General features: G+C 40.1%; 1 protein-coding gene and 1 pseudogene across 1 annotated transcript in view; both read right to left on the bottom strand.

Annotated features, from left to right (window-relative positions):
- Positions 1 to 18,881, bottom strand: part of VAC14 (VAC14 component of PIKFYVE complex) — a 168,604-nt gene that overhangs the window by 113,679 nt on the left and 36,044 nt on the right. The gene's annotated exons all lie outside the window — the stretch shown is intronic.
- LOC112393362 (TBC1 domain family member 14-like) overlaps positions 3,566 to 18,881 on the bottom strand; it is a 35,453-nt pseudogene continuing 20,137 nt past the window's right edge.

Here is an 18,881-nt window from a genome sequence, read left to right as displayed (position 1 = left end):
ACAAAAAAAAAAAAAAAAAAAAAAAAAAGCTTTCAATTTTTGTATATTAATTTAAAATTCTGTGACCTTGCTAAAATTCAGTTGGTTTACATTTACAAAAATTTATCTGTGGGCTTCCGTGGGGGCGCAGTGGTTGAGGGTCCGCTTGCCGATGCAGGGGACGCAGGTTCGTGCCCTGGTCTGGGAAGATCCCACATCCTGCGGAGCGGCTAGGCCCGTCAGCCATGGCCGCTAAGCCTGCATGTACAGAGCCTGTGCTCCGCAACGGGAGAGGCCACAACAGTGAGAGGCCCGTGTACTGCAAAAAAAAAAAATTTATCTGTGATGTTTTACTTCTTTCTTTCCAATATATATGTCTTTTATCTATCTATCTACCTTTATTGCATCATCTTGGACCTCCAATATGATGTTTAATAGAAGTGACAGTACATCTTTGCCTTATTCCTGGTCTTGGTGATAAAATGTTCAGTCTGTCTCCATTAAGTATGATGAAAGCTACAGCTTTTTCATAGTTGTTCTTCATTGGGTTGAGGAAATTCCCTTTCATTCCCTATTTTGCTGAGAGTTTTCATCACTAAGAGATGTTGAATTCTGTTGAGTGGTTTTCTGTATCAGTTGAGGTTATCATATGATTTTCTTCTTTATTCCATTAATATGGAGAATTACGTTGATTTTTAACTGTGAAGCCTACTTTGCATAGCTGGAATAAACTCCATTATTATGTGTTATTATTACTATAATTATTTTTATATTGCCAAGTCAGATTTCCTAATGTTTTGTTAAGAATGTTTATGTCTAATTTTGGGAGAATATTATGGTTCTCTAATTTTCTTTTCCCCTGTAGTGGCTTTGTATGATTTTGGTATTGTTGGTGTCATAAAGTGAGATGGAAAGTGTTTCTTCCTTTTTATTTAAAAAAAAAAGTCTGTGAGGAGTTAATGCTACTTCTTCCTTAACTGTTTGGTATTATTAACTGAGTGGAACATACAGAGTTCCCATATACCCTGTGTTTCCACATATGCACAGCCTCCTCACTGTCAACATCCTGCACCCAGAGTACATTTGCTTTGATTGATGAACCTACATTGACACATCATTATCACTCAAAGTCCATAGTTTACAGTTTGTGTCCACTCTTTTTTTAAGTTATTTTTGATGTGGACCGTTTTTAAAGTCTTTATTGAATTTGTTACAATATTGTCCTATTTTATGTTTTGGTTTTTTGGCCAGGAGGCATGTGGGATCTTAGCTTCCTGACCAGGGATCAAATCTACACCCCCTGCATTGGAAGGTGAAGTCTTAACCATTGTACTGCCAGGGAAGTCCTGGTGTTCACTCTTGGCATTTTGTATTTCATGGGTTTTGACACAAGGAATGACATGTATTCACCATTTTAGTATCATACAGAATAGTTTCACGGCCCTGAAAATCCTCTGTGCTCTGTTGATTCATCCCTCTCACCCCATCCCCCAACCTCTGGCAACTTCTGATCTTTTTATTGTCTTCATAGTTTTACCTCTGCAGAATATCATATGGTTGAAATCATATAGTATGTAGCCTTTTCACATTGGTTTCTTTCACTTAGTAATATGCATTTAAGGTTTCAACATGAGCTGTCATGCTATGAAAAGACATTTCGTTTAAGCCTTGAATAAAATTTCATTGTATTGATGTACCACAATTCATCTGTCCACCTGCTGAAGAGCATCTTGCTTGCTTCCAAGTTTTGGCAATTGTGAATCAAGCTGCTATGAGCATCCATGTGCAAGCTTTGTGTGGATGTGAGTTTTCAGTTTCTTTGGGTAAATATCAAGGAGCACAATTGCTGGGTCTTATGGTACGAGTATTTTAGTTTTGTAAAAAGAAAAACTGCCAAAGTATCTTCCAAAGTTGCTGTGCCATTTTGCATTTCTACCAGCAACGAATGAAAGTTCCTGTTGCTCCACATGTACACCAGCATTTGGTATTATTAATGTTTTGGATTTTTGGCATTCTTATAGGTATATAGTGATTTCTAATTGTTTTCATTTGCAATTCCCTAATGCATTATCATGTTAAGCATCTTCTCATATGCTTTTATTCCATCTGTTTTCTTTGGTGAGATATCTGTTAAGATCTTTTGCCTGTCTATTAATGGGTTCCTTTTTTTATTGTTGAGTTTTAAGAGTTATGTTCAACAACTGTCTCTGTTTGGTTTTGATAGATTTTCTTGGGGGGAGACCACTTTGTACTAGTGAGCTCTGAGTAAGTTCAATAATGACAGCCTTACATGTGAAGTCTTTCATGTCCAATAATGACCCTTCTCTGGGAACTCCAACTTCTTGGACTGCCAGACTTGGTTGTGGCTATTGTTTTTCAAGATTCCTGTGTACCTGGGGATGGGCAGATGAGCACAGGGAAATTAAAATGCCACAAAGCTCATTGTTTTTACTGAGATTCAGCTCTTTTCCTCGAATAATCATTCCCTAGATGGCTGCCAGTCTTTGGTTAATTTCTAGCATTTTGAGAAAGTTGATTTTGACAGTTTTTGCTAGTGTTCTCATTGCTTTTATGGAGGAAAGTGTTTTCAGAACTTTTTACTCTGAGATTTTCAATGATGTCCATTGTCCTTTTGTGAGCAGTAACCTAAATTTGTAAGGTAGTGTTATGAGAACTGGAAGAAATTCCTTGCCTGTAGAACAGGAGGACAAGAGCTCAATTAAATGACCAGGGAAAGTAATATATGCACATCATGTCACATCATGTCAGTTTATAATATATTTTATAGGTGCTGGATCTAGATGAGTCAAATTTTACTCGGTGAAGAGTGAGTAGTTAAATCTCATCACCATATAACATGTAATGGTTTGTATCCTTTAAAATGAAATGAGGAATTACTATTTTTTTTTGCAGGGGGGTCACAACATAAAATGTATTTCCTTTTGCAAGTCAGGGTGAAAAAAGTTTAAAAGACACTATTCTAGGACAGTATTTTCCAAACTTCCCTTTAGCCTGGAATCATAAGAATCTAACTTGGGGGCCTAAAATATGTAAGGTAGAAGCTGAAGACTCTGGTCCCATGTGATCCTCTCCTAACACCCCCTCCCCAGGGGTCACGGGCCCCAGGCCTGGGAGTCTGCAAGGTCAGGGTTCACAGTCAAATTACAGCACAGGTGCACCAACAGGGGTGCAGAGGGACAGCCTGTGCAAGAGTTGAGTGTTCATGTTTTGGATAAATCATTTTTTGGTTAAATTAAGGTGCTCTTTAAGGCAGGCCCCAAACACTCCTGCCTGGCACAGCTAGACAGGCCAGCCCAGCACCCCCGCCAGCAGCCACTTCATGGCCTGATGTGTGTACTATTCCACAGTGACACCAGCACTTGTGGCCTCAGCTATGAGCTCTCACCTCCAAAACCTTGTTCCCAGCGAGAATTCAGCAGTGTCAGAACAGTCTTAGGGTTTGGGACAGAAGCAACAAACGCCGAGAGTCCCAAAGGCTTGCTCCCAAGATTTGTCTACAGTGCAGACAAATCGGCTTTATTTAAGGGACTGAGCCTTGTTTCAGATGACGTTCGGACTTTACCTTCTAGAAGTAAGCCTTTTGTCTCCAATCAATTAGGTAGATGTTTGGAATGAAGTTGTTTTTCTTGAAATGAGCAAATAATTTTGTTGTTTATTTTTTTAATTTTTTTTTTTGCGGTACGCGGGCCTCTCACTGTTGTGGCCTCTCTCGTTGCAGAGCACAGGCTCTGGACGCGCAGGCTTAGCAGCCATGGCTCACGGGCCCAGCCGCTCCGCGGCATGTGGGATCTTCCCAGACCGGGGCACGAACCCGTGTCCCCTGCATCGGCAGGCGGACTCTCCACCACTAAGTCACCAGGGAAGCCCATGAGCAAATAATTTTGGCAAATTTTCTTCAACAAATACCTCAAACGCAGCAGAATAAGTCAACATAAGGCCGTGGTCCACTTGGAAAAAAGCCGTTTGACAGGGTTTATTCAAAAGATTGGAAAAAGCAATGAAGGCATCTACAGTAAGTTCAAGATCAACACGGCTGCTATGAAGGCCATTCCCTGAACATAACCCACATCCGGTCGGTAACAAGTGTAAGCTTCCAAAATGCTGTGCAACATGTTGTGATACGGGCCACCTTGCTGGAAAATGCAGAGATTAGGGAATGTTCTGGAAATGTCTAGTTTAATAAACTCCAGACTGGCTTCTCTGTCTGCTGCTGAAAAACCAGCATCTTCATTCTCTACTTCAGAGCCTCCTGTACTAAAGGACCACCCCTGCTCCTTGGCTTGGGCAAGACAGATGTCAGAGAGCTCCTGGGTGATGTTTAACTCATTGCCAATGGCTAAGCTCCAGACTTTGCCTCTCACACTGGGAGGGATTCCCTGCCACCATAAATCTCTAACTTTTCCTAGAGTACCGCATTGTTTCCCGGTTAGGCACAATCTCATTATTCCAAGTGAGGACGGCATTTCCAATACTTTCTTCTAATCTGCATCTTTCTTCCAGCTGCTTTTTCCTTCTCTGGGCTTCTTTCAACTCTCATTTTTTGGCCAGAACCACTATTTCTTCATACTGTTGCCTGTGTTACTGAGCTTCTTCAGCTGGCTTTGCTGAGAGATTTGCTGGTCTGTCTTCCAGGATGAGTGTGGTGGTGGAGAGAGGCTCAAAGTCGATATTCTTCCTCACATTCTGCTTTGGTGAGGGTGGCCTGCTAGGTCGTCCAGGCTTGTTTTCATATTCCAAGAATGCCGAGGGGCTCAGAGGCGTGCGGCCGGCGGCTCCAGGCCCGAGTCAGCGAGCGAGTGGGGCTCCATGGCGGGACCTTGGGCTTGGCTCTGGTGGCCAGGTGGGGCGAGGAATTACTATTTAAATCGTAATCTAATATTCTCTTCCACCTGAAACTTTTTGTCATCTGAAATATGTCTTGATAGAAAAGGTATGTATCTTGTTTCTTTCTTTTCCCTGAATATGAATAGTGTTATATTTAAGATTACAATCAGGTTTTCATCTGAATTTCCTGAATGTATAGCGGGGACTTCTGATTCTTTATTACTAGATATTCTTTTTCTCCCTAGTTGTTGCTGCTTATGGAGTATTATGGGGAGAGAAGAGGGGAGGATTGATTTGTGAAAGATAGGTTGTATTGGCTAGACAAGTCATGTGTAGGTCAAGTTGTTTGAGGGTGACCTGCTAATGTTGTAGAAAGATTTCATTGTAGTTTTATATTTTATTGAATTTAATTATACACACAGGGCAAATGAAAGGTGTAATGCAGTTGGTTTTGTGGTGTTTCATTCAATGTGATGGACATTTTGTAAGTACACTGAAAATACTGGGGAGAGGATTTTAAATCTGTCTACTTTTGATCATCTATGAATTTTACACAGAACTACAGTATAGTTAGTTGTTTAAAATTCTAGATTCGTTTTGCTCTATTGAATTTGATTGAGTTATATTTGAGATTTAAAAGTTAGAATGGAGCTTCCCTGGTGGTGCAGTGGTTAAGAATCCGCCTGCAAATGCAGGGGACACGGGTTCTAGTCCTGGCCCGGTAAGATCCTATATGCCACAGAGCGTGTATATATATAATCTCCAGACCAAGATATAAAACATTTTCAGAGATTTCCCTGGCATTCCAGTGGTTAAGAATCCATGCTTCCAATGCAGGGGGCGTGCCCTGGTTGGGAAACTAAGATCCCACATGCCACCATATTTGCAAATGAAGCAACTGACAAGGGCTTAATTTCCAAAATATACAAACAGCTCATACAGTTCAATAACAAAAAAACAAACAACCCAATCGAAAAATGGGCAGAAGACCTAAACAGACATTTCTCCAAAGAATACATACAGATGGCCAACAGGCATATGAAAAATGCGCAACATTGCTAATTATTAGAAAATGCAAATCAGAACTACAGTGAGGAGTCTATCACCTCACACCTGCCAGAATGGCCATCATCAAAAAATCTACAAAGAATGAATGCTGGAGAGGGTGTAGGGAAAAGGGAACCCTCCTGCACTGTTGGTGGGAATGTAAATTGGTGAAGCCACTATGGAGAACAGTATGGAAGTTCCTTGAAAAACTAAAAATAGAGCTACCATATGATCCAGCAATCCCACTCCTGGGGCTTATATCCGGAGAAAACCATACTTAGAAAAGATACATGCACCGCAGTATTCATTGCAGTACTATTTACAATAGCCAATACATGGAAGCAACCTAAGTATCCATCAACAGATGAATGGATAAGGAAGATGTGGTATATATGTACAATGGAATATTACTCAGCCATAAAAACACGAAATAATGCCATTTACAGCAACATGGATGGATGTAAAGATATCACACTAGCGTGAAGTGAGTCAGAGACAAATAGCATATGATATCACTTATATGTGGAATCTTAAAAAGTGATACAAATGAGCTTATTTACAAAAAAGAAACAGACTCACAGACAGAAAACAAACTTATGGTTATCAAGTGGGAAAGCGGGAAGAGGGATAAATTAGGAGTTCGGGATTAACAGATACATGCTGCTATATATAAAACAGATAAACAAGGACCTACTGTAGAGTAAGGGAACTATATTCAATGTCTTATAACAACCTATAATGGAAAAGAATCTGAAAAAGAATATATATATATATATAAAGTATATATATGTAAAGAATATATATATGTAAAGAATATATATATATAGAATATATATATATATAACTGAATCACTTTGCTGTGAAACTAACACAATATTGTATATCGACTATACTTCAATTTAAAAAAGACCTGTAGTGGGCTTCCCTGGTCGCACAGTGGTTGAGAGTCCGCCTGCTGATGCGGGAAACACGAGTTTGTGCCCCGGTCCGGGAGGATCCCACATGCCGCGGAGCGGCTGGGCCCGTGAGCCATGGCCGCTGAGCCTGCGCGTCCGGAGCCTGTGCTCCGCAACGAGAGAGACCACAGCAGTGAGAGGTCCGCGTACCGCAAAAAAAAAAAAGACCTGTAGTACCAAGAAACCAAGAAAAAATTTTTTTTCAGCTACTGTATATTTACTTCATATAAATGTCTTGTGAACATTTTACATCATGAGTTTAAATTTTCTGTTCTGTGGATTTATTTTTACACTTTAAAAATTATTTTAAACATATTAAACATGGTTACTATATAATCTGTGTTTGATAATTCCAAAAAATGAACTCGTAGGTTTGTTTTTGCTAGTTTCTTCCATAATGCATAGTTTCTTCCACCAGATAACATTTGTGTTCATTGCAATCTGGCTTTTTTCATTGTGACTAGTCGCATACGACTAAAAAAAAATTTTTTTTATTGGAGTATAATTGCTTTACAATGTTGTGTTAGTTTCTGCTGTACAATGCAGTGAATCAGCTATATGTATACCTATATTCCCTCCCTCTTTGACCTCCCTCTTCCCACCCCATCCCACCCAACTAGGTCATCAGAGAGCACCGGGCTGCGCTTCCTGTGCTTTATAGCTTGTTCCCACTAGCTATCTATTTTACGCATGGTAGTGTATATATGCCCATCCTAGTCTCCCAATTCAACCGACCATCCCCTTCCCACCCCGTTTCCACATGTCCGTTCTCTATGTCTACGTCTACCTCTCTATTCCTGCCCTGCAAATAGGTTCATCTGTACCATTTTTCTAGGTTCCACATACATGCGTTAATATATGATATTTGTTTTTCACTTTCTGGCTTACTTCACTCTGTATGACAGACTCTAGGTCCATCAACATCTCTACAAATGACCCAATTTCGTTCCTTTTTATTATGGCTGAGTAATATTCCATTGTATGTATGTACCACATCTTCTTTATCCATTCATCTGATGATGGACACTTAGGTTGTTTCCATCTCCAGGCTATTGTAAATAGAGCTGCAATGAACATTTTGGTACATGACTCTTTGAATTACGGTTTTCTCAGGGTATATGCCCAGCAGTGGGATTGCTGGGTCATATGGTAGTTCTATTTTTAGTTTTTTAAGGAACCTCCAATACTGTTCTCCATAGTGGCTGTATCAATTTACATTCCCACCAATACTGCAGGAGGGTTCCCTTTACTCCACACCCTCTCCAGCATTTATTGTTTGTAGATTTTTTGATGATGGCCATTCTGACTGGTGTGAGGTGATACCTTATTGCAGTTTTGATTTGCATTTCTCTAATAGTGATGTTGAGCATCTTTTCATGTGCCTCTTGGCCATCTGTATCTCTTCTTTGGTGAAATGTCTATTTAGGGCTTACACCCATTTTTTAATTGGGTTGTTTGTTTTCTTGATATTGAGCTGCATGAACTGTTTGTATATTTTGGAGATTAATTCGTTGTCTGTAGCTTCGTTTGCAAATAGTTTCTCCCATTCTGAGGGTTGTCTTTTCGTCTTCTTTATGGTTTCCTTTGCTGTGCAGAAGCTTTTAAGTTTTATTGGGTCCCATTTGTTTACTTTGTTTTTATTTTCATTACTCTAGGAGGTGGTCAAAAAAGATCTTGCTGTAATTTATGTCAAAGAGTGTTCTTCCTGTGTTTTCCTCTAAGTTTTATAGTGTTTGGTCTTACATTTAGGTCTTTAATCCATTTTGAGTTTATTTCTGTGTGTGGTATTAGGGAGTGTTCTAATTTCATTCTTTTACATGTAGCTGTCCAGTTTTTCCAGAAACACCTATTGAAGAGACTGTCCTTTCTCCATTGTATGTTCTTGCCTCCTTTGCCATAAATGAGGTGATGATAGGTGCATGGGTTTATCTCTGGGCTTTCTCTTGTACCATTGATCTATATTTCCGTTTTTTAAAAAAATAATTTTATTTATTATTTTTGACTGCGTTGGGTCTTTGTTGCTGTGTGTGGGTTTCTCTAGTTGTGGCGAGCGGGGCTACCCTTCATTGCGGTGTGCAGGCTTCTCATTGTGGTGGCTTCTCTTGTTGCAGAGCACAGGTTTTAGGCATGTGGGCTTCAGTAGTTGCAGCATGTGGGCTCAGTAGTTGCGACACGCGGGCTGAGAGTTCATGGGCTTCAGTAGTTGTGGCGCACAGGCTCAGTAGTAGAGACTGGTTCACAGTCTCTAGAGTGCAGGCTCAGTAGCTGTGGCGCATAGGCTTAGTTGCTCTGCGGCATGGGGGATCTTCCTGGACTAGGGATCAAACCCGTGTCCCCTGCATTGGCAGGCGGATTCTTACCCACTGCACCACCAGGGAAGTTCCATATATTTCTCTTTTTGTGCCAGTACCATACTGTCTTGATTACTGTAGCTTTGTAGTATAGTCTGAAGTCTGGGCGCCTGATTCCTCCAGCTCCATTTTTCTTTCTCAAGATTGCTTTGGCTATTCAGGTCTTTTTTGTTACCATACAAATTGTAAAAATTTTTGTTCTAATTCTGTGAAGAATGCCATTGGTAATTTGATAGGGATTGCAGTGACCTTGTAGATTGCTTTGGGTAGTATAGTCATTTTCACAATATTGATTTTTCCAATCCAAGAACATGGTCTGTTTCTCCATCTGTTTGTGTCACCTTTGATTTCTTTCTTCAGTGTTTTATAGTTTCTGAGTACAGGTCTTTTGCATCCTTAGGTAGGTTTATTCCTAGGTATTTTATTCTTTTTGTTACAATGGTAAATGGGATTGTTTCCTTAATTTCTTTTAGCGTATAGGAATGCAAGAGATTTCTGCGCGTTAATTTTGCGCCCTGCAACCTTACCAAATTCATTGATTTGTTCTCATCGTTTTCTGGTGGCATCTTTAGGATTTCCTAGGTATAATATCATGCCATCAGCAAACAGTGACAGTTTTACTTCTTCTTTTCCAATTTGTATTCCTTTTATTTCTTTTTCTTCTCTAATTGCCATGGCTAGGACTTCCAAAACTGTTGAATAAGAGTGGCAAGAGTGGACATCCTTGTCTTGTTCCTGATCTTAGAGATTTCCTCTAAGATTTCCTTTCAGTTTTTCACCATTGAGAATGAAGTTTGCTGTGGGTTTGTCATCTATGGCCTTCATTATGTTGAGGTAGGTTCCCGTTGTGCCCATGTTCTGGAGAGTTTTTATCATAAATGGGGGTTGAATTTTGTCAAAAGCTTTTTCCGCATCTATTGAGGTCATATGTTTTTTATTCTTTAATTTGTTAATGTGGTGTATCACATTGATTGAGTTGCATATATTGAAGAATCCTTGCATTCCTGGGATAAATCCCACTTGATCTGTGGTGTATAATCCTTTTAATATGTTGTTGGATTCTGTTTGCTAGTATTTTGTTGAGGATTTTTGCGTGTATATTCATCAGTGATATTGGTCTGTTATTTTCTTTTTTTGTGATACCTTTGTGTGGTTTTGGTATCAGTGTGATGGTGGCCTCGTAGAACGAATTTGGGAGTGTTCCGCCCTCTGCAATGTTTTCTAAGAGTTTGAGAAGGATAGGTGTTAGCTCTTCTCTAATGTTTGATAGAATTCGCCTGTGAAGCCATCTGCCTGGACTTTGTTGGAAGATTTTTAATTACAGTTTCAATTTCATTGCTTGCTATATGTCTGTTTATATATTCTAATTTTTCCTGGTTCAGTCTTGGAAAATTGTACCTTTCCAAGAATTTGTCAGTATCTTTGAGGTTGTCCATTTTATTGGCATGTAGTTGTTTGTAGCGGTCTCTTACAGTTCTTTGTATTTCTGTGGTGTCAGTTGTGATTTCCCCTTTTTCATTTCTAATTTTATTGGTTTATGTCCTCTCCTTTTTTTTCTTGATGAGTCTGGCTAAAGGTTTATCAATTTTGTTTATCTTTTCAAAGAACCAGCTTTCAGTTTTATTGATCTTTGCTATTGTTTCTTTCATTTCTTTTTCATTTATTTCTGCTCTGATCTTTATGAGTTCTTTCCTTCTACTGACTTTGGGTTTTCTTTGTTCTTCTTTTTCTAGTTGCTTTAGGTGTAAGCTTAGATTGTTTGAGATTTTTCTTATTTCTTGAGGTGAGAATGAATTGCTATAAACTTCCCTCTTAAAACTGCTTTTTCTGCATACCATAGGTTTTGGGTCATCGTGTTTTCATTGTCATTTGTTTCTGTGTATTTTTTTTTTGTTTATTTCTTCTTTGGTTTCTTCAGTGATCTCTTGGTTACTTAGTAGTGCACTGTTTAGCCTCCACGTATTTGTGTTTTTTACAGGTTTTTTTCCCTTTAATTTATTTCTAATCTCATAGCATTGTGGTTAGAAAAGATGCTTGATATGATTTCAGTTTTCTTAAATTTACTGAGGCTTGATTTGTGACCCAAGATGTGATCTATCCTGGAGAATGTTCTCTGTGCACTTGAGAAGAAAGCGTATTCTCCCACTTTCGGGTGGATGTCCTATAAATATCAGTTAAGTCTGTCCGGTCTGTTGTGTCATTTAAAGCTTGTGTTTCCTTATTTTCTGTTTGGATGATCTGTCCATTGGTGTAAGTGGGGTGTTAAAGTCCCGTACTATTATTGTGTTACTGTCGATTTCTCCTTTTATGATTGTTAGCATTTGCCTTATATGTTGTGGTACTCCTATGTTGGGTGCATAAATATTTATAATTGTTATATCTTCTTCTTGGATTGATCCCGTGTCATTATGTAGTGTCGTTCCTTATCTCTTGTAACTGTCTTTATTTTAAAGTGTATTTTATCTGATACGAGTATTACTACTCCAGCTTTCCTTTGATTTCCATTTGTGTGGAATATCTTTTTCCATCCCCTCACTTTCAGTCTGTATGTGTCCCTAGGTCTGAAGTGCATCTGTTGTAGACAGCATATATATGGGTCTTGTTTTTGTATCCATTCAGCCAGTCTGTGTCTTTTGGTTGGGGCATTTAATCCATTTACATTCAAGGTTATTATTGATATGTATGTTCCTATCACCATTTTCTTAATTGTTTTGGGTTTGTTTTTGTGGGTCTTTTTCTTCTCTTGTGTTTCCCACCTAGAGAAGTTCCTTTAGCATTTGTTGTAAATATGGTTTGATGGTGCTGAATTCTCTTAGCTTTTGCTTGTCTGTAAAGCTTTTGATTTCTCAGTTGAATCTGAATGAGATCCTTGCTGGGTAGAGTAATCTTGGTTGTAGGTTTTTCTCCATCACTTTAAGTATATCCTGCCACTCCCTTCTGGCTTGCAGAGTTTCTGCTGAAAAATCAGCTGATAACCTTATGGGGATTCCCTTGTATGTTATTTGTTGCTTTTCCCTTGCTGCTTTTAATATTTTTTCTTTGAATTGAATTTTTGTTAGTTTGATTAATATGTGTCTCGGTGTGTTTCTCCTTGGGTTTATCCTGTATGGGACTCTGCACTTCCTGGACTTAGATGGCTATTTCCTTTCCCATGTTAGGAAAGTTTTCGACTATAATTTCTTTAAATATTTTCTCAGACTCTTTATCTTCTTCTTCTGGGACCCCTATAATTCAACTGTTGGTGTCTTTAATGTTGTCCCAGAGGTCTCTGAGACTGTCCTCATTTCTTTTCATTCTTTTTTCTGTATTCTGTCGTGCAGCAGTTATTTCCACCATTCTGTCCTCCAGCTCACTACTTGTTCTTCTGCCTCAGTTATTCTGTTACTGATTCCTTCTAGTGTATTTTTCATTTCATTTATTGTGTTGTTCATCTCTGTCTGTTTGTTCTTTAGTTCTTCTAGATCTTTGTTAAACACTCCTTGTATTTTCTCAATCCATGCTGCAATTCTATTTCCAAGATTCTGGATCATCTTTACTGTCATTACTCTGAATTCTTTTTCAGGTAGCTCGCCTATTTCCTCTTCATTTATTTGGTCCTGGAGGTTTTTACCTTGCCTTTTCATCTGTGACATATTTTTTTGTCATCTCATTTTCTTTTTGATGGGTGGGATTGTGTTCCTGTCTTACTGGCTGTTTGGCCTGAGCCTTCCAGCACTGGAATTTGTAGGCTGTTAGGTAGAGCCACGTCTTGGTGCCAAGGTGAGGACCTCCAGGAGACCTCACTCTGATGAATATTTCTTGGGGTCCGTGGTTCTCTGTTAGTCCAGTGGTTCTGATTCAGAGTTCCCACCACAGGAGCGTAGGCCTGAACACCAGCTCTTGAACCAAGATCCTGCAAGCTCTGTAGGGGGGAAGAAAAAAGAGCAGAACAATAATAAAGAGTAAAAACTAAGATTAGAAAACTAATAGATATGTTAGAAAAAATAAAAATATAAGTGAAACAACCTTTTACTAAAAGGTAAAATAGAATCACAATAGCAAAAAAAAAAAAAAGAAAAAGCCAGAAAAGGCCTTGGCTGTGGGGGATGGGGCTTAGGCAGGGGTGGGATTTAGGTAGGAGGCAGCCCTATTATTAGGATCCAGAGGGCCAGAAAAGGCCCCAGGGGTGGGGCTGGTGTGGGGGCGGGGCTTAGGCTCAGTGCCTCACGCAGGCAACCCACCCAGGAGAGGCCCAGGAGTGCCTGTGGCCCAGGAGGGTGGAGCATCAGGTCTGGGACCCCAGCAGGCTCCCTGGGCCCGAGTGGACAGGGGAAACTAATCTCCCCTGATCCTCCGATCCCGGAGGGCCCCTCCACCTCACCTTTTCTATTCTTCCCCCCTCCCCACCCGTGCCCCTACGACCCATGGGGCTGTAGGGGGCCCTGGAGGGCGAAGGAAGGGATCTCAGCAGGCTTTCCAGGACCCGAGTGTGCCGTGTGTGTGTGTGTGTGTGTGTGTGTGTGTGTGTGTGTGGAAATGCCCACTGTGCCTCCCCTCATCCTCTGATCCCAGAGGGCCCCTTTACCTCAACCTCTCCTCTTCTTCCCACCCCTCCCTCCTACGCCCCAAGGACCAGTGCAGCTGGAGGGGCATTGAAGGGGGAGGACCCAGCCTGGGAGCCCAGCAGGCTTCCTGGGGCCGATTGGGCAGGGGAAACGCTAGCTACACTGCCCTCTGATCTTCCAAGCCCCCAAGGGTCCCTTTAGATGTGGGAACCCCTCCCCTCTCCCAGCCACCCCTCAGGGGCACCGGTCCTGTCTGGCCTTCACTTCTCCTCCCCCCTCAGTCCCCCCATGTCCTACTGGGTAGCTTGGGGATTCCTCTCATCTCCTCAGGCGTGGAGGACCTCCATCAGTGTCCCATAGGTGCCCTAGTTGTGGGGAGATGCAAACTCCGCATCCTCCCACTCTGCCATTTTGACTCCGCCCTTCCAGTCACATATAACTTTATATTTATTTATTTATTTGGACCCATTTGGGTGATGTGAATTTGGCGTGTATATTTATTTGACTGCTAGGTTATGTTTACAACTTGTGTTTTATGTTTTCTTCTGTTTTGTTCATCGCCAAGATAGATTTCCTTACAGTCCCTTAAGCCCAGACTCCTGGGTTACCATTACATTGTGGGCCTAACTCGTTGAGTTCCCAGCTTCATGGGAGGAGAGCCTCTTGTTAGACTCTTAGATGGTGTTTGTGTTTGTTTTCTATCCTTCATTCCAAACCAGATCTGTACATTTTAACTTTGGTCAGAATGGTTGACCAATATACTTAGGGCAAAAGCAGGTTTAGCACTACACTTACCTTCTCTGATTTCCCAGTTTCCTTTAGATTTTATATTAATAATTTCTTACTATTTTTATCAACTGTGATGCTTTCAAGATGTTTTTGTATATTACCTTGCATTTTTACTTGTTTTCAGTGATGGAGTTGGTTCAGATGCTCTGTTTATCTGCTTTGCCTGAAACAATATTCTGTTTGATAATAAAATTTGGAAAGCCATTCATAGGAACTTTCTTCTCTTAACATTTTCCTCCCACTACACACCCACATACCCACACCCAAACTCACACCTTTAAAAGGAGTTAGATTCTTGTACTTAAAAAAAAAATAATCTTTTGATGTTCCTACTACCCGGTTTCTTTTTTTTTTTTTTTGTGGTATGCGGGCCTCTCACTGCTGTGGCCTCTCCCGTTGCGGAGCACAGGCTCCGGACGCGCAGGCCCAGCGGCCATGGCTCACGGCCCGCCCCCACCCCGGACCGGGGCACGAACCCGTGTCCCCTGCATCGGCAGGCGGACTCCCAACCACTGCGCCACCAGGGAAGCCCTACCTGGTTTCTTTTATAAATTTATTCATTTATTTATTTTTGGCTGAGTTGGGTCTTTGTTGCTGTGTGCAGGCTTTCTCTAGTTTCAGCGAGTGGGGGCTACTCTTTGTTGCGGTACATGGGCTTCTTATTGCGGTGGCTTCTCTTGTTTCAGAGGACGGGCTCTAGGCACGTGGGCTTCAGTAGCTGTGGCTCGAAGCGTCTAGAGCGCAGGCTCAGTAGTTGTGGCGGAGCGGACGGGCTTAGGTGCTCCGCGGCATGTGGGATCTTCCCAGACCAGGGCTCGAACCTGTGTCTCCTGCATTGGCAGGCAGATTCTTAGCCACTGTGCCACCAGGGAAGCCCAGAGTCTTCTACTTTTAAAACTTAACTTTTAGGGAAAAGGTTTATGAAGTGCATCTGGTGTTTGTAAAGTTGAGTTTTATTTTTTGATGCAAGACTATAATTATTATTGGTAACATTCTTTAGACTCTATGAGGCCCTTAAATAGTTTGCAAAAGGTAGACATTTAGGCTGCAATCAACGTATCTGCAATATTTGTGTAATTCTGTACTCAAGTCATATTTTCTTTAACAGTGAAAAATAAGTAAATGTTTTGCATGAAAAGCAGGAACAGTCTCCCTTTCTATTTTTGTTCCACCCTTAGCTCTATTTGCTGAATGGTTAGAAATTTGGTGAATTGATGGAAGTGTTTTATGAGTTTGTATACTCATGTGATTAATTTTTATAAGTAGTTTCGGAATTTATCTTTCTTTTTTTTTGAATTTTATTTAATTTATTATACAGCAGGTTTTTATTAGTTATCCATTTTATACATATTAGTATATATATGTCAATCCCAACCTCCCAGTTCATCACACCACCACCACCTCCCCCCACCACTTTCCCCACTTTGTGTCCATACATTTGATCTCTATATCTGTGTCTCAATTTTTGCCCTGCAAACCAGTTCATCTGTACCATTTTTCTAGGTTCCAAATATATGCATTAATATATACTTATTTTTCTCTTTCTGACTTACTTCACTCTGTATGACAGTCTCTAGATTCATCCACATCTCAACAAATGACCCAGTTTCGTTCCTTTTTATGGCTGAGTAATATTCCATTGTATATATGTACCACATCTTCTTTATCCACTCATCTGTCAATAGACATTTAGGTTGCTTCCATGACCTGGCTCTTGTAAATACTGCTGCAGTGAACATTGGGGTGCATGACTCTTTTTGAATTACAGTTTTCTCAGGGTATATGCCCAGTATTGGGATTGCTGGGTCATATGGTAGTTCTATTTTTAGTTTATTAAGGAACCTCCGTACTGTTCTCCATAGTGGCTGTATTAATTTACATTCCCACTAACAGTGCAAGAGGGTTCCGTTTTCTGCACACCCTCTCCAGCATTTGTTGTTTGCAGATTTTCTGATGATGCCCATTCTAACTGTGTGAGGTGATACCTCATTGTAGTTTTGATTTGCATTTCTCTACTAATTAGTGATGGTGAGCTGCTTTTCATGTGCTTCTTGGCCATCTGTATGTCTTTGGAGAAATGTCTATTTAGGTCTTCTGCCCATTTTTTGATTGGGTTGTTTGTTTTTTTAATATTGAGCTGCATGAGTTGTTTATATATTTTGGAGATTAATCCTTTGTCCGTTGATTCATCTGCAAATATTTTCTCCCATTTTAAGGGTTGTCTTTTTGTCTTGTTTGTAGTTTCCTTTGCTTTGCAAAAGCTTTTAAGTTTCATTAGGTCCCATTTGTTAATTTTTGTTTTTTAAAAAATTTCCATTACTCTAGGAGGTGGATCAAAAAAGATCTTGCTGTGATTTATGTCAGTGTTCTTCCTGTGTTTTCCTCTAAGAGTTTTATAGTGTCCACTCTTAAATTTAGGTCTCTAACCCATTTTGAGTTTATTTTTGTGTATAGTGTTAGGGAGTGTTCTAATTTCATTCTTTTACAGGTAGCTGTCCAGTTTCCCGAGCACCACTTATTGAAGAGACTGTCTTTTCTCCATTGTATATCCTTGCCTCCTTTGTCATAGATTAGTTGACCACAGGTGTTGGGTTTATCTCTGGGCTTTCTATCCTGTTCCATTGATCTATATTTCTGTTTTTATGCCAGTACCATACTGTCTTCATTATTGTAGCTTTGTAGTATAGTCTGAAGTCAGGAAGCCTGATTCCTACAGCTGTGTTTTTTTCCCTCAAGAATGCTTTGGCTGTTTGGGGTCTTTTGTGTCTCCAGACAAATTTTAAGATTTTTGGTTCTAGTTCGTGACAGAATGCCATTGGTAATTGCATAAGGATTGCATTGAATCTGTAGATTGCTTTGGGTAGTATAGTCATTTTCACAATATTGATTCTTCCAATCCAAGCACATGATATATCTCTCCATCTGTTTGTATCATCTTTAATTTGTTTCATCAGTGTCTTATAGTTTTCTGCATACAGGTCTTTTGTCTCCGTAGGTAGGTTTATTCCTAGGTATTTTATTTTTTATGTTGCAGTGGTAAATGGGAGTGTTTCCTTAATTTCTCTTTCAGATTTTTCATCATTAGTGTATAGGAATGCAGGAGATTTCTGTGCATTAATTTTGTATCCTGCAACTTAACCAAATTCATTGGTTAGCTCTAGTAGTTTTCTGGTGGCATCTTTAGGATTCCCTGTGTATAGTATGTCATCTGCTAACAGTGACAGTTTTCCTTCTTCTTTTCTAATTTGTATTCCTTTTATTTCTTTTTCTTCTTGATTGCCATGGCTAGGGCTTCCAAAACTATGTTGAATAATAGTGGCAAGAGTGGACATCCTTGTCTTGTTCCTGATCTTAGAGGAAATGCTTTCAGTTTTTCACCATTGAGAGTGAAGTTTGCTGTGGGTTTGTCATATATGGCCTTTATTATGTTGAGGTAGGTTCCCTGTATGCCCACTTTCTGGACAGTTTTTATCATAAATGAGTGTTGAATTTTGTCGAAAGGTTTTTCTGCATCTACTGAGATGATCATATGGGTTTTCTTCTTCAGTTTTTTAATATGGTGTATCACGTTGATTGATTTGAGTATATTGAAGAATCCTTACATCCCTGGGATAAATTCCCCTTCATCATGGTGTATGATCCTTTTCATGTGTTGTTGGATTCTGTTTTGGTAGTATTCTGTTGAGAATTTTTGCATCTATATTCATCAGTGATACTGGTCTGTAATTTTCTCTTTTTGTCATATCTTTGTCTGGTTTTGGTATCAAGGTGATGGTGGCCTCATAGAATGAGTTTGGTGGTGTTCCTTCCTCTGCAGTTTTTTGGAAGAGTTTGAGAAGGATGGGTGTTAGCTCTTCTCTAAATGTTTGATATAATTTACCTGTGAGTCCATCTGGTCCTGGGCTTTTGTTTGTTGAAAGATTTTTTGTTTTGTTTTGCGGTATGTGGGCCTCTCACTGTTGTGGCCCCTCCTGTTGCAGAACACAGGCTGCAGACGTGCAGGCTCAGTGGCCATGGCTCACGGGCCTAGCCGCGCTGCGGCATGTGGAATCTTCCTGGACCGGCTCACGAACCTGTGTCCCCTGCATCGGCAGGTGGACTCTCAACCACTGCACCACCAGGGAAGCCCCTGTTGAAAGATTTTTAATCACAGTTTCAATATCAGTGCTTGTGATTGGTCTGTTTATATTTTCTATTTCTTCCTGGTTCAGTCTCAGGAGGTTGTGCTTTTCTAAGAATTTTTCCATTTCTTCCAGGTTGTCCATTTTATTGGCATATAGTTTCTTGTAGTAATCTCTTACGATTCTTTGTTTCTGCTGTGTCCGTTGTTATCCTTTTTCATTTTTAATACTGTTGATTTGAGTCTTTTT

This window comes from Neophocaena asiaeorientalis, unplaced genomic scaffold, assembly GCF_003031525.2.
Source record: "Neophocaena asiaeorientalis asiaeorientalis breed wild unplaced genomic scaffold, Neophocaena_asiaeorientalis_V1.1 scaffold40, whole genome shotgun sequence".
NCBI lineage: Eukaryota > Metazoa > Chordata > Mammalia > Artiodactyla > Phocoenidae > Neophocaena > Neophocaena asiaeorientalis.
Note: the sequence above shows the minus strand (reverse complement) of the source record. Positions and strands in the feature narration are given on the sequence as shown.